This window comes from Fukomys damarensis, unplaced genomic scaffold, assembly GCF_012274545.1.
Source record: "Fukomys damarensis isolate Sample0158 unplaced genomic scaffold, DMR_v1.0_HiC HiC_scaffold_21, whole genome shotgun sequence".
Classification (NCBI taxonomy): Eukaryota; Metazoa; Chordata; class Mammalia; order Rodentia; family Bathyergidae; genus Fukomys; species Fukomys damarensis.
In genome coordinates this window covers 20,213,717-20,230,597 of record NW_022900933.1, presented here as the reverse complement: position 1 = coordinate 20,230,597, position 16,881 = coordinate 20,213,717, and the positions used below count along the sequence as shown (strand labels likewise).

Genomic DNA, 16,881 nt, shown 5'->3' with positions numbered 1-16,881 from the left:
CTGCTGGTCATCAGACCTCCTGCCATCACCAGAGCAAAATTTCCCTACTCGCTGCTGAACTTGGCTCTCATGGTTCTCTGGTCTGGGGAAAGTAAGAATAAATTTCAGAGGCTTCAATCATGCAGTGAGGATTCCACCTTTTTAGACTGATACTGATGAACTCTTCAAACCCAGAAGGAAGCTCGGCCACTGGGAATCTTTTAAAAATCATGAATATAGTAATTTAATCAAAATGTAAGTTGTACTTTGTCTTTCTGTCTCTCAGAACACAGTAAGCACAGCCAGAAACCCTTCCTTTTGCTCTTCAGCTCAACACAGACCTTGACTGGACCAAGAGAAAGCAGAGCCCAGTCTCTTTCTGCCAGGGTTTTATAGGTCCAGTGCTAGGTATCACTAAAGAATGGCCTGGCTGCCCAGAGTTGTATACTGGGCTTAGGCTTAGGACCTTAACCAGAAAGAATTGTCAGTATTTCCAAAGCTGAAAACTCAAAACTCTACAGTTCTGAAACCTCCAAACAGGTAGTCTGAGTTCATTTGGGCTGCAATAACAAAGCAACACAGAATGAAAGGCTAATAAACAACAGAAATGTATTTCTTGCCATTCTGAAGGCTGGAAGACCAGGAACGGGGTGTCTGTCTAAGGGGATCCTGATGAGCTTCCTCATCCTGAATTCTAGGGTATACGTGATGGAGAGAGGGTAAAAGAGCTCTCTGAAGTCCTTTTCATTAGAGCACTATCGCCATCAGGAGAGCCCCATCCTTATTGCCTAATTAATTATCACCCTAAGAGCTCACCTCCAAACAACGTATTGGGATTAGGATTTCTCATATGAATTTGAGGGGACGTTAACATTCTGTCCACTGCACAGGCAGAACAGGCTCCCATCATTCTGCTGTACATAGTGCCCAGGGCTCAGTTGTTCTACACATGGTAGGTAATTCACTGAGTGACTATAAACCCCATGAAACAGGTTCTGTTTGCAGTGTCAGATGGTGGAACTCACACTTGTAGAGAATGGACACAGGCTTGTGCCACTGCAAGTGTGGACCCTGGAGAGCTCTCCTGAGTGTTCGCTAGAAATGCCAAGTTAGGGTTCCTCCCACAGCCCTGCTGACTCAGAGGACCTGGGGAAGGGGTCCAACCAGCTATCAGAGTCTGGCACATTTGGCACATATGTGAACTTTTTCAAAAATATTTTAATATGTATTCAGTTAAAAATCTGGCTCACACTTCAAATCCATGACTTTACAGACATATTGCTTAAGAAGATGCCAAATATACTTAAGTCAAATGGCAATGCAAAGAAAGCCAATACTGATATAGGAAATTATGGCAAGAACAGTGAACCTCATAAATAAATGAATAAGGCTTAAGATATACCTCGCATCCTGTCCCTGCTGGAAACCTGATGTCGGTCTATTAAGGCTGCTGGAACACAATACCATAGACTGAGCAGCTGGTAAACAATATAAATTAATTCCTTACAATTCTGAAGGTTGGGAAGACTAAGACCAAGGTACCTGTAGAGTCAGCATCTGATGGATGCAGACTTCCTGGTCCATGGATGGTGCCTTCTTGCTGTGCCCTCACATGGTGGAAGGAACAAGCCTCCTTTCTGGGCCTTCTTGTATGCAGGCCCTAAACACAATCAGGGTTCTGTCCTCATAACCCAGTTGTCTCCCAAAAGATCTCCCTCACAGTAACATGACATTGGTGATCAGCTTTCAGCACACGAACCTTTGGGAGACCCAAACCTTCTGACCTTGTCACTCAAGATGAAAGTGTGAGTCACATTTCTAACTAAGCTCCCTCCTTCATCTCCTACCTTCAAAAGCTCCTCTATCGCACATCTAAATTTAACCACAGAACTTTCTGTGGCTTTCAAACCTAAATAAAATAAGAGAAAGATGTAATTGTAGTTCCACATGCTACAATAAGGTGAGAGCTTGAGAACACTGAATGAAAGGGATGTGGATGCAAGAGACATCGTGAAAGTGGGAAAGGACTCAGAATTTGGAGCAAACTATGGGCAACAAAGACGAAGTCGGCCATCTTCCTCCAATTATTGGTCCCAGCCAATTCACTACTCTTCCCTAAGTCCAAAGGACCACCAAGCTGGCAAGGTTAAAATGGGAAAGAGCAGCGAGGGCTGGCATCATAATCTTCTACTACTAATAATAGTATTTGCTTACTATTATTACTATTATTCATAGTCAAGCCATTTAAACCCCACTCGATAAGAGGTTTAACAAGCCATTAAGAACAGGAAACCTATTTCCTGCCTGGCACTGTTTATACACATCACTAGGAGACATTCTCTGGCTAAGGGAGCCCCATTAGCTCTAACCAAGAGTCTTGGCAGGAGCTCATGGAAGGAAAATAAATCCCTCAAGTAGAATTAGTGTGCATCAGTGAGGCCATAACTCCCGTTTGGCCAGGCACACTCTGGGCTGAAGAGCCAGAGTTGTACCAGGGTTATCCTGTTGTCATGTTGGAGACAAGGATCCTCTTGTCCTTCTACCTTCCAAAGCCAACTGGGCACATCCCACTGGCATGGCCAGCTCTGGGGTAAACAATAAAGTAGTAAAGGCCAGGTGCTTACCTACCTTCCTGTCTACTTGTCCCCCATAATGGACCATAGTTCCCACTTCCATGTGGCTCTCCCCATTCTTCTATTGTCTTTTGGCTCCCAACACCCTCACTTTTCAATAGTCGCCTTTGAGGAAGGAGACTTTCAGGTCCCTTTTTTCTATAGTCCCCTCAAAAACACTTTCTCCAATCACCTTCTGCTAAGAAAGTACTTGCCTAGCTAACCCAATAACTAAAGTCACTGGTGGTATGTAAGGGTCATTCATGCTAGAGGGTCTCAATATTCAATGCCCAACCCATATCAGGAGGAAACAGGAATCCTCCCCCCACCTAATCATGCGCGCGCACATGCACACAGACACAGACACACACACACACACACACACACACACACACACACACTTGCACTTCTTAAGCAGAGAACATGAAACATCCAAAGCAATGAATTCTTCATGGTTAGATTCCTAAGACTCATGCCAAGCAGAGACAATTCAGAAGGCATTTTGGTGGAAGAATCTTTCTACCTCTCCCCAAGCCAAATCCCACACTAGCCCCAGACTGTGAGCAGTTCCACACTAAGGCTGGGTTCCTCATCCAGTGAAGCTTTCTTCCCAGCAGATGGCAGCAGCTGTCAGAGGCTGGAGCCACTGGTGCGCAGCCATCTCAGAAACACAAGGTAAAATGGGAGAGAAGCAGAGGAAAGAAGGCAGGTGGGGGCTGAGAGCAAGCACAGAGGGCTTGCCACTTCATCATCTGCTGCCAGCTGTCACCTCCGGTAGGTTCTGGCTTTCCATCCAGTACTCCCATAACCTAGTGCTTTTTGGCTGGGCTGACTCACCCCGAACAGCCACTTTAGAGGGCTCTGGGTTATTAATCCAGCCCAGTGAGCAGCAGCACCCTTAAACCTTGCAGCTTTCCCTTACTCAGCTGCTGATGCCACATGGAAAACACAAAGAAAAAGAAGGTGAGAAAAGGAGCCACTGCAGCCAGGGGTATCCCTGCCTCTGGAGCAGACAGCCCCTACCTGGCTCCCTTTCAAAGCTGTAACATTTATATGAAGACAGACAGGCGAGTGGACTCCCTGGGCCTAAAGCCACTATCTGTCCTTCCTATGCTTCAACCAAAGCCAGCATCAGCATCCAGTGGGGCAGGACAATCTGTTTTTTAGAGTGTCCTTTTTGGGGGCAGCAGGCTTAGTTCAGGCTCCCAGGATTGATTTAGAGCGATGAATGTGATGAGGAAGCTGGACACAACTGATCAACCAAGAGGCCAAAAAGGCTAAGGAGCAGCAGAGCTGTCAGTTCATGGAGGGAACAAAATCAGAGTGTTCTGAAATGTTTAAGAGATAGCATTTTCTGAAATCCAAAGTGTCCACAGCAGGCTCATGGTCAATTTTTATCACATATTTTTACCTTTCATCTTACTTGACTTAATTATGGATGCTGAACTCATATGACTGCCTGGCTATAATTCGTTTTTAAGCTTTCTACTATTTGTAGGTTGAAATTCAGGCCATGCAAATTCCAAATTCCTATTCCTTAATGAGTCTATTATCATGTAGAGAGTTCTCTGTCTATGCCACCCTCAAAAACTACCAGTTGATGATTACAAGTTGTTGCAACCTAATTCCTAACATATGTATACCATTTCACCTTATCTAAAGGACTTTTACATTCATCATCATCCTCACCTACTCTTAAGGTAGATAGACATTATTGAATCAATGTCATAAATAGGGAAATTTAGACAGACAGAGATGAACTAACAAATGGCAGAGCCAAATGGGCATCCGAAATGAACAGACATTTATCAGACAAAGAAGTAAAAGCAGCAAGTAAATATATGAAAAAATGTTCCACATCACTGGTCATTTGAGAGATGCAGATGAAAACAACACTGAGATTCTACCTCACCCCACAAAGAATGACTGCTATCAAGAAATCACACAATAACAAATGTTGGCGGGGTTGTGGGGAGAAAGGAACCCTTCTCCATTGCTGGTGGGAGTGCAGACTGGTGCAACCACTATGGAAACCAATATGGAGATACCTCAAAGAGCTTGGACTGGAGGTTCCATTTGACCCAGCCATCCCTCTGCTGGGTATCTTTCCAAAAGAACTAAAAGAATCATATCACAGAGAAGTATGTGCACCAATGTTTATAGTGGCACAGTTTGTAATAGCTAAATCTTGGAAACAGCCCCATTGCCCATCAGTTGGAGACAGGATAAAGAAGATGTGGTTTTTCCATAAAATGGAATATTACTCAGCCATAAAGAACGAGAAAATAGATTAATTCATAGGAAAATGGATACATATTGAAGATGTACTCCTAAGTGAAGTAAATAAGGCACACATGTGTAAATACCAAATAGTTTCTCTGGTGTGAATAATCTGCAATAATACAGAAGATCCTAATAAGATTACTGACATTGAGAAATGGGAAGAAAGGCGCTAAAGGTGTAGGGAAGGTGGGATGGGTAGGGGAAGGGTAATAAGGGAAAAGAAAAAAATGTGAGATAATGAAAAGATGGAAATAAAGTGTTTGTAGATGGGGAGGGGAAGAGGGGGTGAAGGGAGGGCAGGGGTAAGGGGAAAAAATGAGAATCAAGACTTGTCATGTAGAGGTACAAGATCCCAACAATGAATGTAACTGTACTGTATCCCTAAAATGTACCAATAAACTCAATTAAAGCTGAAAAAAAAACTAGAAACTTTGTGGGATTCTACTTAAGAACACAGCCTGATAACTAATCCCCTTCACCCTAATGGCGGAGCTAACTTTATTGTCCATGCAATGGGTATTGCAAACCTGACAAGCTGTCAAAATTCTCTCGTGCCAAGCAATGCTCTTCAGTTTTAGAGATCAGGGTGAGAGAAGAGTCTAAGGAATCCAAACAGTAGAGTTCTATTTAGAGGAAAAATGATAAGCCATGATTAAGGCACGTTTATGATTTCCAAACTGAGAAGAATGACAACAAAAAGCAGGTTTCTTAGGATCCTGGCTTTTATTCACTCCTTCATTGAACTCCTTAATCAATGAATATTAACCAAGCATCTTCTGTGTTCAAAGAACTTAGACTCCTAAGCACAGGCCACAGTTATCTCTGCCCAGAAGGTGCTTACAATCTAGTTTCCTATTAGACAATACATGGAAACACAAAATACTGTAAGATCATATATGCCAAGCACCCAATCAGTATCAATGACAATGGACACCTTAGACATTCAGAAATGGAGGCAGTACTGAGTCCTGAGCAGCCAGAGAAGGCTTAACAAAGAAAGTGGGATATAATCTGATCACTGAAGTATGGACAGGAAATAAACATATAGAGAGGAGATCTAGAGGAAGAATTCTAAATATAAGGAAGAATAGTGGCCAAGACCCCCCTATCCTATCACCACATGACAAGCACTGTAGTAGACTCACAGAGGATTTGGATAGAAGAACATGAAAAACCTACCAGGGAAGCACTGAAGAAAAGCCCACTAAAAAAGTGAACAATAAGAGCAGTAAGAATGAAGCAAAGCCTACTGAAGGATCTTCAGTACCAGGCAAAGGAATGAGGGTTGATTCTAAGGAAGGAAGCCAACTCACTATGTCAGTCTCTCAACCATCTGCCTGCCAGAGGTGAGGTGGGTGATAGTCTATCGAGAGCTGAAAATGTCCCAGTGGTGAGGAATAAGAAACGATTCCCAGTAAATTACCAGAAAAAAAAAGAGAGAGAGAGAGATTCTGATTTCATGCCCACATTTTTTCAAGCAAAGGAAAGGACAGGTAGTAAGTAGAATGTAGGTGTCTATAGATAGAAAATTAACTGTTCTGGGAGGATTTGGGTGCTCTGATGAAAAGGATATGGGCACTGCTGATAGTAACTTTATGACCTTCACTTGGAAAAAGCAATACAAGGAAGGGGACACAGAGGGGGGGAATAAAAGTCAGTCACTTAAGTCAGAGAAGTACTGGCATCAAACCCAGAATTTACCTCCTCTCTCCATTATTGTTATGTTTTATTATTACTACTATACACTCGGCTTTTTCCCCCTAAGTATTTAAAATGCTGCTGTAACAGTAAATATCACCTCTGGCATATTTGTCCTGGAAGCAAAGAGTGTGATTTGGAATACCTAATTGAAATGTGCTACAGGAGATAAGGCGGCTACAGAGACTGACATTTAAAGGTAGGAGACACCACGGAAGACAAGAAATATGACTATCGCCCCAAAGCCAAAAGCCACTTTCACAGAGGGAAACATCCTCCCGCTGTGCTTCCTCTTCCCAGATCATCCTGGCTCCACACTCAGAATCACTGCATGAGGCCCTAAAGCACCCTGCTTCTGTCTTTAGGATCCTGCCCTGATGGCATGGACAATCCCAAACGGCAGATACAAAGCAATGATATCACTGGGGTTCTCTTTTGGTTTTGGTTTTGGTTTTTTTTGTGTGTGGTCCATTCATGTTATTTTATTTTATTTTATTTCACTTCATTTTATTAGTTCCTTTTTATCATATTCCTTGTGTGGAGTTGGTACAGTACATAACACACTTTAAGTTCTTTACTCTGTCCTGTCTCCTCCTACCTCCTGTTCCCATTTCCATTTGAGAATGAGCTATCGTCCTACCTCCTATTATCTATCATTTATTTTGCTCTTTATTTATAGTTTGGATTTTCAAGTAAGAGAAACCGTGTGGTATTTTGGTTTGGGAATCTTATTTATTTCACTTAACATTATGGTCTCAAGGTGCACCCATTTCCCCACAAATCTTTATGGCAGAGTAGTTTTCCATGGCATGTAAATATCACATTTTCCTCATGCATTTATCTGCTGATAGACATATAGGCTTGAAGATTTAGCTACTGTAAGCTGCATTGCTATAAACATTGGTGTGCATGTATCACTGAAATATGATGTCTTCAACTCTTTCAGGAAGGTACCCAGGTGGGGCATAGATGGTTCAGGTGGAATTTATAGCTTTGCTTATTTGAAGAATTTCCATATTGATTTCCATAGTAGTTTACACTCCCAACAACAGTGTTTTTCCCTGCAGCCTCACTATTTGTTGCTATTTGATTTCTTAATGATGGCTATTTTCTATGTACACATTATGAATTCCTAGGTCTTCTTCCTGGATAAGACACTAACAAGAATATGGATGGGCCAAAAACAAAAGGGAAGGAAGGCTCTGTTGCATGTGTCAAGGAGGCTTATCAGAAACTGTCTTATGCCAGTGTAGAAAAGGTACAGTAAGAGAATAAAGCATATTATCTGTGCTTAATGGCCAGTAAGTCCAATCCATTGATTGGACATAGTTATTGGATCTAGATAAAGGCTAATATACCTCTTTATTACTATCACCCCAATCTCCAGAATACAATTTGCTAGCCAATAATCAGACCTAGTGCCATTTAAATTATCTACATTTCTTCCAACCTGTTTCCATTATCACGTCTCTCTCTACCTCGGTAGCGGGTCTACAAAGTTATCCCGTCCCATGAACCGAGATTCCTAGTCTATATGCATTTATGCAGTCCCCTAGCCAAGAATATAGGTTACCCTTGCTTCTGATTGAGTTTTTTGTTTTGTTTTTCTTTGCAATGCTGGAAATGAAACCCAGGGCTTCATGCACGCTCAGGAAACACTGCACCACTGAGCTCCACTCCCAGCCCTGTGACTTGCTTTTGATCATCAGACTATAACAGAAGTAGTACAGAATGACTCCTGGAGCTGGAATGTAAGGAGTTGTGTAGTTTCTGCCTTTGTAAGAATGTTTGTTCTTGTGACAGCTCCTCTTGGAACCCAGCCATCATGCTGCGAGAAGCTTAGATCGCATGGACAGGTCACCTATAAGTTCTCTACAGCTGAGTTCTCTAATCAAGTGCCAGCCACGTGTGTGAATTCAGCATTCCAGCTCATTAGACAGCAAGTGATGACAGCCCCAACTCATAGAACAATAATTTTTAAAATACTCAACTAATCAGAGTCAAGCCACAGAAATGGACGATATAATAATAAGCCTATTATTTCAATCTAATAAGTTTTGGATCATTTTAATGTCACAATACATAATTGCAAAAGAAATCAATTTAAAAAGCAGAGTGCTATCAAACAATGACCTAAAATGCGTTGCATAGACCTTGGAACCTGGTAAGACGCAAAGAATAAAAGTTCTCAAGAAGTCCTGTATTGTCAGTGGATGTTGGAAGGATTGTGAGAAAATCATTATTCGAAGCTGGAGGGAAGATGATAATTACTATGAAGGAAGAAAGATTAGCAAAACTGTCACCTGTAGTAACATGAAAATTCAATCCTTTCTTTCTTGTAAATCTTGAGAAATGCACTCCCCCCACAACCTGGTGGAACTGAGTAAGAAAGTTTCAAAATAGCTTATCAAAAATACTATCTAGATTCTTTTATCTCCATATAATAAGGCACAAATAGAGATGAGCTACAAAAGGAACTGTTCAATTTCAAACAGAATTTAAAGAAAATAGATAGAAGCCAGGACTTCAAGTTTGGAAATAGAAGTATTTTTCATATCCCATCTTTCCAGTCCATAAAGTGTTCTCAAAATAAAAACTGGGCACATGGCATAGATGAAATTTAGGAGGCTTCTTTAAAAATGCAGCCTGTAGGATTACATTCAGATCAGAAGTATGACTTAAGACATTTTTTTTCAGCTTTAATTGAGTTTATTGGTACATTTTAGGGATACAGTACAGTTACATTCATTGTTGGGATCTTGTACCTCTACATGACAGGTCTTGATTCTCATTTTTTACCCTTACCTCTGCCCTCCCTTCACCCTCTCCTCCCCTCCCCATCTACATACACTTTATTTCCATCTTTTCATTCTCTCACATTTTTTCTTTTCCCTTTTTATTCTTCCCCTACCCATCCCACCTTCCCTACACCTTTAGCTCCTTTGTTCCCATTTCTAAATGTCAGTAATCTTATTAGAATCTTATGCATTGTTGCAGATTATTTACACCAGGGAAACTATTCAGTATTTACACATGTGTGACTTATTTATTTCACTTAGGAGTATATCTTCAATATGTATCCATTTTCCTATGAATGAATCTATTTTCTCGTTCTTTATGACTTAAGACATTTTAAGGTCCAAGAAAGATTAAAATGACAATTTATAGAATCACTCAACTAGAAAAAATGACTGAGGATATAGAAAGTCATTTCTTCTTGATAGTCTTTGTTGAATGAACTGTTTTTTTTAGTACTAGGGATTGAATGAAGGATCCTTGCTAACTCACTAAGTTGGCCAGGCTGGGCCCAAAACTCTGACCTTCCTACCTTAGCCTCCCAGAGTACTAGGATTACAAGTGTGTACCACCCATCACTTCTGGTTACAAAATGACTTCTAAGAATTTTAAGGATTTGTGTCTGGTACCAAATTCTATTCTGGTTATCTATTGCTTCATAGCAAATGAACCCCAAAGATAGTAGCATAAAGCAATGGCTCTACAGGTTGGCAGGGGTCAACTGGGTAGTTTAATCTCAGGGTTTCTTATGGGGATACAACCAGTTGCAGCTGGGGCTATTGTCAGATGTAACCTGGCAGGATGTTCCAGATGGCTTTGTTATTCACAATCCCGGGAACTTCTTAACTTCTCTCTCCCTGTGGTATCTCATTCCCCAAAGCCTTTCTTCTGAGCCTGGGCTTCATATAACACAGTGATCTTTAGCAGTCACATTTATTATATGCAACCAGCTTTCAGGAGTCAGAAAGTAAAAGGTGTCAAAGTCATCACAGAACTAAACCAGGTTTAAAAGGGTAGAGAGAATATGACACCTCTTTTTCTTGGGGGACATACTGAAAAGGAGTACAGGGGAAATATTACTTGTACTATCTTCCCAAAATACAAATGACTACAAATTATTTCCTTTATCTTTTTCCTTTTAGTTATCTGCCTCCTTTGATTAGAAAAACCGTTACAGGCCCTATAAGGAGCCAAAGGAAAAAAAAAACACAGTGTTCAAAAAGGCTAATGCAATGTAATTGCCAAAATACAGGTAAACCAATGGTTCTTCTGGCCTCTACACTGATGAGGACACTGATGGGAGAGTATGTTCACAGTGTGGACTTTAAGGAGGACCCTAGGAAGTTGGAGTTCTGGGGAGGGTGTTCAGCATGGCCTAAAACTGGCAATCCTTCAAATGTGACCAATCTCTTGGAGACTTAGTTCTATATATATAAAGACCCTAAACTTAACTATATCTCATTGTTGCTCAGGAAGTGATGGCATGGGATTCACAAGAATCACCAGTTTTCTCTAAAAGTCCTAAGTGGTAGCACTCTTCCTGTAGGAAGTTACCTTGAATAATCTTTCCCCCATATTTCAGTATCAGTGGCTTCAGATCTGCCCACAACCCAAGTGCTTTAGTGTAATGAAAAATTCTGGATTGGCAATCCAAACTCTATCAGAAACTGGATTTTGGCTTCCATATGATTCAATAAAGATGACCTTTTGATTTGGCCCACTTTTTTTTTTTTTTTTTTTTTTTTTTTTTGTTACCAGGGATGGAACTTGGGACCTTATGCTTGCCACGCAGGGGAGGAATCACTGAGCTAAATCCCCAGCTCTTGGCCCATTTTTAATAACTCCCACACTGTGTACTTCCTTGGGGTTTTCTGAGCTAGTGAGAGCTCTGCACTTTCAGAGATCCAGAGTATCCATCCTTGAAAGAAAGATTGCATTCTGTACCTTCAACCAGAGTTTAATTACAAAATGCTGCTGTTTGTTAAATAAACACTCACACATTATGAAACAGGCCATCCACTCTGCCCAGCAAGGTTTGGACCTGAATTCCTGGATGAGAGACACAGGTTTGCTGTCACGGGGAATTTCTCTCCCCAGGCCAACCCAGGAGGTTACTAGAGAGCACAAGGAGTCAATAGCCTGACCTAACTGTGCTAAAGTAGAGGGAAATAGTCAAGAAAAGAAAGTAACAGGCCGAATCACCCCTTTATGATAGAAAAACATTGCCTGTGCCTGTTACTATAGATCTAACCCACCCTTTTCCCAGCCTATGGCCCCTGATTGACAGGCAGCAGCTTGTAAGAACAGCCAGATAATTCAAATTAGAAAACAGTTAGTGCGGTCTTGCTCCAAACAAAGTATTTCAAGCAAGGGGAGAAAGACACAAATTACAATCCATATTATTCACTGCAGACAAGTTCATGAACATTTACTGCAAAGAGCAAAGCAATGTTCATTATCATGAGGGGAACAGACCAAGTGTGAGGAGGGCTCAGAGGAAAGCCTGCTCTCCCCATTCCGTGTCTCTCCACCAGCACCCATCTAACCTATCTGAAGCAGCCCTGCTGTCATACTCAAGTTCAAATCAGCTCTTCCCCAACTTGTGGAAGACCTTTACTTATGAAATACAGTTTTAGATCCGTCACAGGGCAATGATGATGAAGGTGGATAATGCCAAGTAGCATTGTGAAGGATGTGGACAGATTAGAACATTTTCCCGTTCATGACTGGTGGGAGTCTGTGGTGGTACAGCCCTCCTGGAAAGCAACCTGGAAGTTCTTGGTGCAATCAGCATGCGCACACCCTATAGCCCGGCAGTACCATCCTCCGGAATCCATCCTGAAGGAATTCTTGCTCGTGGCGGTGTACCGCGCTGTTGATAATAAGAGAATTGGAGCAGAGTGCCGGACTAGAGTAAATACAATAACGGGGTGACCGCACAGTGGATGCACAGCTGCGCACACATGGAATGCTATGCAGAGGTTACAAAGAACAAACTGAATGAAAACAGCAACATGCAAAGATCTTTTAAGGACAGTATTAAATGAAAAAGTAAAAATGCATCAGGATATATAGCATGCTCCGTTAACCTTAACTTTAAAAGAAGAACAATAAAACCACATTAACTACTATTGACAATGGGGTGTGACAAAGGAAAAGGTTTACATGCATCCGAGATTCAGAGAAGACAAAGTACTTTGCTTGATTTGGGCACATGTGAAATATATCTGGACCAAACTCACACATCATGTGCTGCAGTGATATGGAAGAGCAGGCCCTGACGTTGGAAAGGACTTGGTTTGGAATTGGAACCCTATTACTTATTAGTCAGGTCTGCAAGGAATAAGAGAAGGCCGGGGATTTGGCTCAGTGGTGCTGCCACCTGCCTCGAAAGGGCCAAAGTTCCATCCCCAGTACCAAAAAAAAAAAAAAAAGACAATGTATGTAAAGCACTTTTCACAGCGCCCGGGTGAAGTAAACAATGAACAAATGGTAGTTACTCATAATAGATGTTACAATTTACCATGATTACTTTTGTCATCTGACTTCTCTATTTCAGGACACACACCACGAAACATTTCACATAGTAAGAAAATCATCAAACTTCTTTGCTTATGGTTTGTATCCTTCCTACAGCCAAGAGATTAAGAGGTTTTGTATATAACTAATTCATGAGAAACAGAATAATCAGGGATAAAGCCAAGCAGAAACTCACTAATGGAAGCAGGGCTGGCACCTGCACCTGAACAGAGAAGTTGGTCCAAAAGTCACAGGGATGGAAGTAGGCGGGGCCCTGTGTGACTGGCAGGGGCAGTGATGACCTGCAGAAGCACACTCTGCTCAGATGCTGATGACCTGGGCTTTTGGAACTACTGGGTGTCATGGAAGACAGCACCTGCAGGAAGGCATGGCTATGACAGTGTCTATCAACACAGGTGGCTGAGCACTGAGGGCCAGACATCAAATTGTCAGGAAAAAGGAAAAGGGTTTTCAAGCCATACATTTCGATCTCCTGCTTTCTGATAATCTCCCTCCACTCAGGGAAAGAACCTGATGAGTCTGAAGAATCGCCAGTGAGCATGACTGTTAGAAAATCCTCCTCATGTAGTGTAATAGTTAAGGTCTCAAGCCCTGGAGCTAAGGCAGCTAGAATCAAATCTAGGACATTAGCTCTGTGTCCTAGAGGAAGCTACTGGCTTAGCCACTGTATACCTTGGTTTTCTTGGGTGCGGTGACAGTTCCTACATCATAAAGCTGTTGTGAGGACCAAACAAGTTCATGTTCTTAACACAACACTGGGCACACAGTAAGCACTACAAGTTATATGAACACTCATTAAATAAGTGCAAAAAGAAATAGCATGTGTCCTAAGCAAACCTCTAGCAGGTGCTAGATTCCAGTAGCTTCTGACTGAGTTATTGAGCAAGTTCCTGGTGTGTAGATGCTCTTTGATGCTTTAAATATATAACATATATTCCTATATATGTTCCTCTTGCCAGGCGCTGGAGGGAAATGCAAATTCATAGCCACAGCACTAATTATGTAGCTGTCAAACTAACAATGTCACTAAATACCTGGCTCTGTACCAAGACATTCACACATCTCAGCTCTCTTCCTAGAAGCCAGGTAGGCTACTTTGCCAGCCCCACTGTAGAGATGAGAACATAACATATATTCCTATATATGTTCCTCTTGCCAGGCGCTGGAGGGAAATGCAAATTCATAGCCACAGCACTAATTATGTAGCTGTCAAACTAACAATGTCACTAAATACCTGGCTCTGTACCAAGACATTCACACATCTCAGCTCTCTTCCTAGAAGCCAGGTAGGCTACTTTGCCAGCCCCACTGTAGAGATGAGAACACTAGTGCTCAGAGCAGTTGAGTAACTCGTTCAAGGTCATACAGCCTGTGAAGTATGAGCATTACTGTGCTCTTGGCACTAAATGATACTGCCTTTCCTCATCCAATAAAATAGAAAGGAGGGCTGGGGATTTAGCTCAGTGGTGCCTCTACCTGCCTTGCAAGCACAAGGTCCTGAGTTCGATTCCCCGGTACAAAAAAAAAAAAATAGAAAGGAAGAGGAGGAATTGTAGGATAGGAGATTCCCCTAGGTTTCTTGTCATGCTACTGCTGTACCTGATAGGGAAGAATCTAATCATTATAAGTGAGAGTCTATGAAAATGAAGATCGAGTATTTGTTAAAATGGAAGAGTTTCAAGTTGACAGATTCCTGTTTTCCTAGTGCAACCAACATGATAAAGAGTAGTTATACACAAGAGGCACGATGATAATATTACTCAGCCATAAAGAATGAGAAAATAGATTCATTCATAGGAAAATGGATACATATTGAAGATATACTCCTAAGTGAAATAAATAAGGCACACATGTGTAAATACCGAATAGTTTCTCTGGTGTGAATAAACTGTAATAATACATAAGATCCTAATAAGATTATTGACATTGTGAAATGGGAAGAAAGTGGCTAAAGATGTAGGGAAGGTGGGATGGGTAGGGGAAAGGTAATAAGGGAAAAGAAAAAAATGAGAAATAATGAAAAGATGGAAATAAAGTGTTTGTAGATGGGGAGGGAGGGAGGGGGTGAAGGGAGGGCAGGGACAAGGGGGAAAAATGAGAACCAAGACCTGTCATGTAAAGATACAAGATCCCAACAATGAATGCAATCATACTGTTTCCCTAAAATGTACCAATAAACTCAATTAAAGCTGAAAAAAAGTAGGATGATAAAATAGTATTCTCTGGACCAGATATCTCTGGGGAGCATTTCAGAATGCCGATGCACAAAGATGATATTATTTTAACCATAAACCTGTACCTGATCTAACTTAAAATGTTTAGTAAATCTTAAGCAAAATTGAGCATATGAATTATTATGTGGTACTACATTAAGTATGCCACTTTTTTGCTTTTTATTGAGTTTATTGCTACTTTTTAAGTATACAGTACAGTTACACTTATCATTGGAATTTAGTGCCTTTACATGTCAGGTCTTGGGTTCTCATTTTTCCCCTATACCTCTCCCCTATTTACAAAGTCTTTGTTTCCATTTTTTCCTTTTCTCCTATTTTTTCTTGTCCCTTATTTCCTTTCCCCTACCCCTCCCACTTCTCTACTCCTTTAAAGTATGCCATTCTTCACAGCTGATCATGACACATCAGTATGTTCCAGAGCCAGAGATGACCTTTGTTACTTCAGGAAACACTAATTAAGTCCACTCTTATGTCAATATTTCCATTAAAGTCAATAAAATTCTGATATGATATCTTTTAAGATTTAACTGAATTTTGAAAGATGTTGGACTCAAGAGCTGGATTAAAATGTAAATGCCATGCATGCTATCATTTAACAAATTAAAGACTGATTTCCAGTTTAACCAATCTCTCGGCATGCATAACAGATGAACGAAGTAGTGGTAACAGAAGTGGGGAGTAGTTCTGGTGGATGGATGAAAAAGGAGAACCAATAGCAATCCTCACCTTCTTTCATTTTGCCTTTGAAGTGCTCCATACCATCTGTTGGGCAGCAGCACTCGGACTAGTGGAGAGTTTCTGACCAATGGGAGCAGAGTTGGCTCTGCCCATGGCTCCCCGTGGCTCCCCCATGGTATACATGGGGGAGTTTAGAGTGCTAATACCAGGATCCCAGGCTCACATTTCAACATTATCAAAACTTAACATGCTTCCATAACAGCCAATTGCATTCTTCATTTTGTTCAAAAGACACCCTCCAAATCTGAGACAACAGAAGAATAAAGGCATCTCTCACACCATTTTATTTCCTTCTTATAAGATACAAGATACAAGATTCCCTCACCTCCACTGCGGCCCTTTCCCACTGCTGGAAAGAACATTTGTCTGTTTTTCAAGGATTAACAAGATTCTTATCATAGTACTTCCCGATACTTCCATTTAGTCTCTATTTCAGCTACATAAAACATACCTAACATGCACATACAAAAGGAAATAGTAAGAATGTTGCACTTAAAGGTAGGAGACAGCCAGGTACACTGATTTATCAAAGATCACAAAGTGAGGGAATGTCCAAGTCAAAGGCCGGTATATGACCTTGTCCACTCTACATCCTGTTGCATTAGCAGAGCATATTTGCAAAGAAACAAATGAACAAATACACAAACTACACCAAAAACACTTGGGCCCTGGGCCAGGGATTTAGCTCAGTGGTTCTAGCACCTGCCTCGCAAGTACAAGGGCCCAAGTTTGTTTCCCGGTACCACCCCCCAAAAAAGACTTGGCTCCAGAAGCCAATTGGATCCTTTCTTTGTTGTAAATCCTGGGAAAGTCACCAAATCATTCCATGACTCAATCTTCCCACTTATTGAAAAATAAATTTTAAAATTCTTCACAGGCCAGTGTACAAAGATATTGCCACAACTGCAAATGAAAGCTTTCTGAAAGTTGATCCTTACAGTGCTGTTCTGTGTTCAGTGTGTACCAGGCACATACATGTGTGTGTGTGTGTGTGTGTGTGT

The 16,881-nt window shown here is 41.3% G+C and overlaps 1 protein-coding gene across 30 annotated transcripts in view; it reads right to left on the bottom strand.

Annotated features, from left to right (window-relative positions):
- Positions 1-16,881, bottom strand: part of Nrxn3 (neurexin 3) — a 1,525,607-nt gene that overhangs the window by 1,158,907 nt on the left and 349,819 nt on the right. The window lies entirely within an intron of this gene.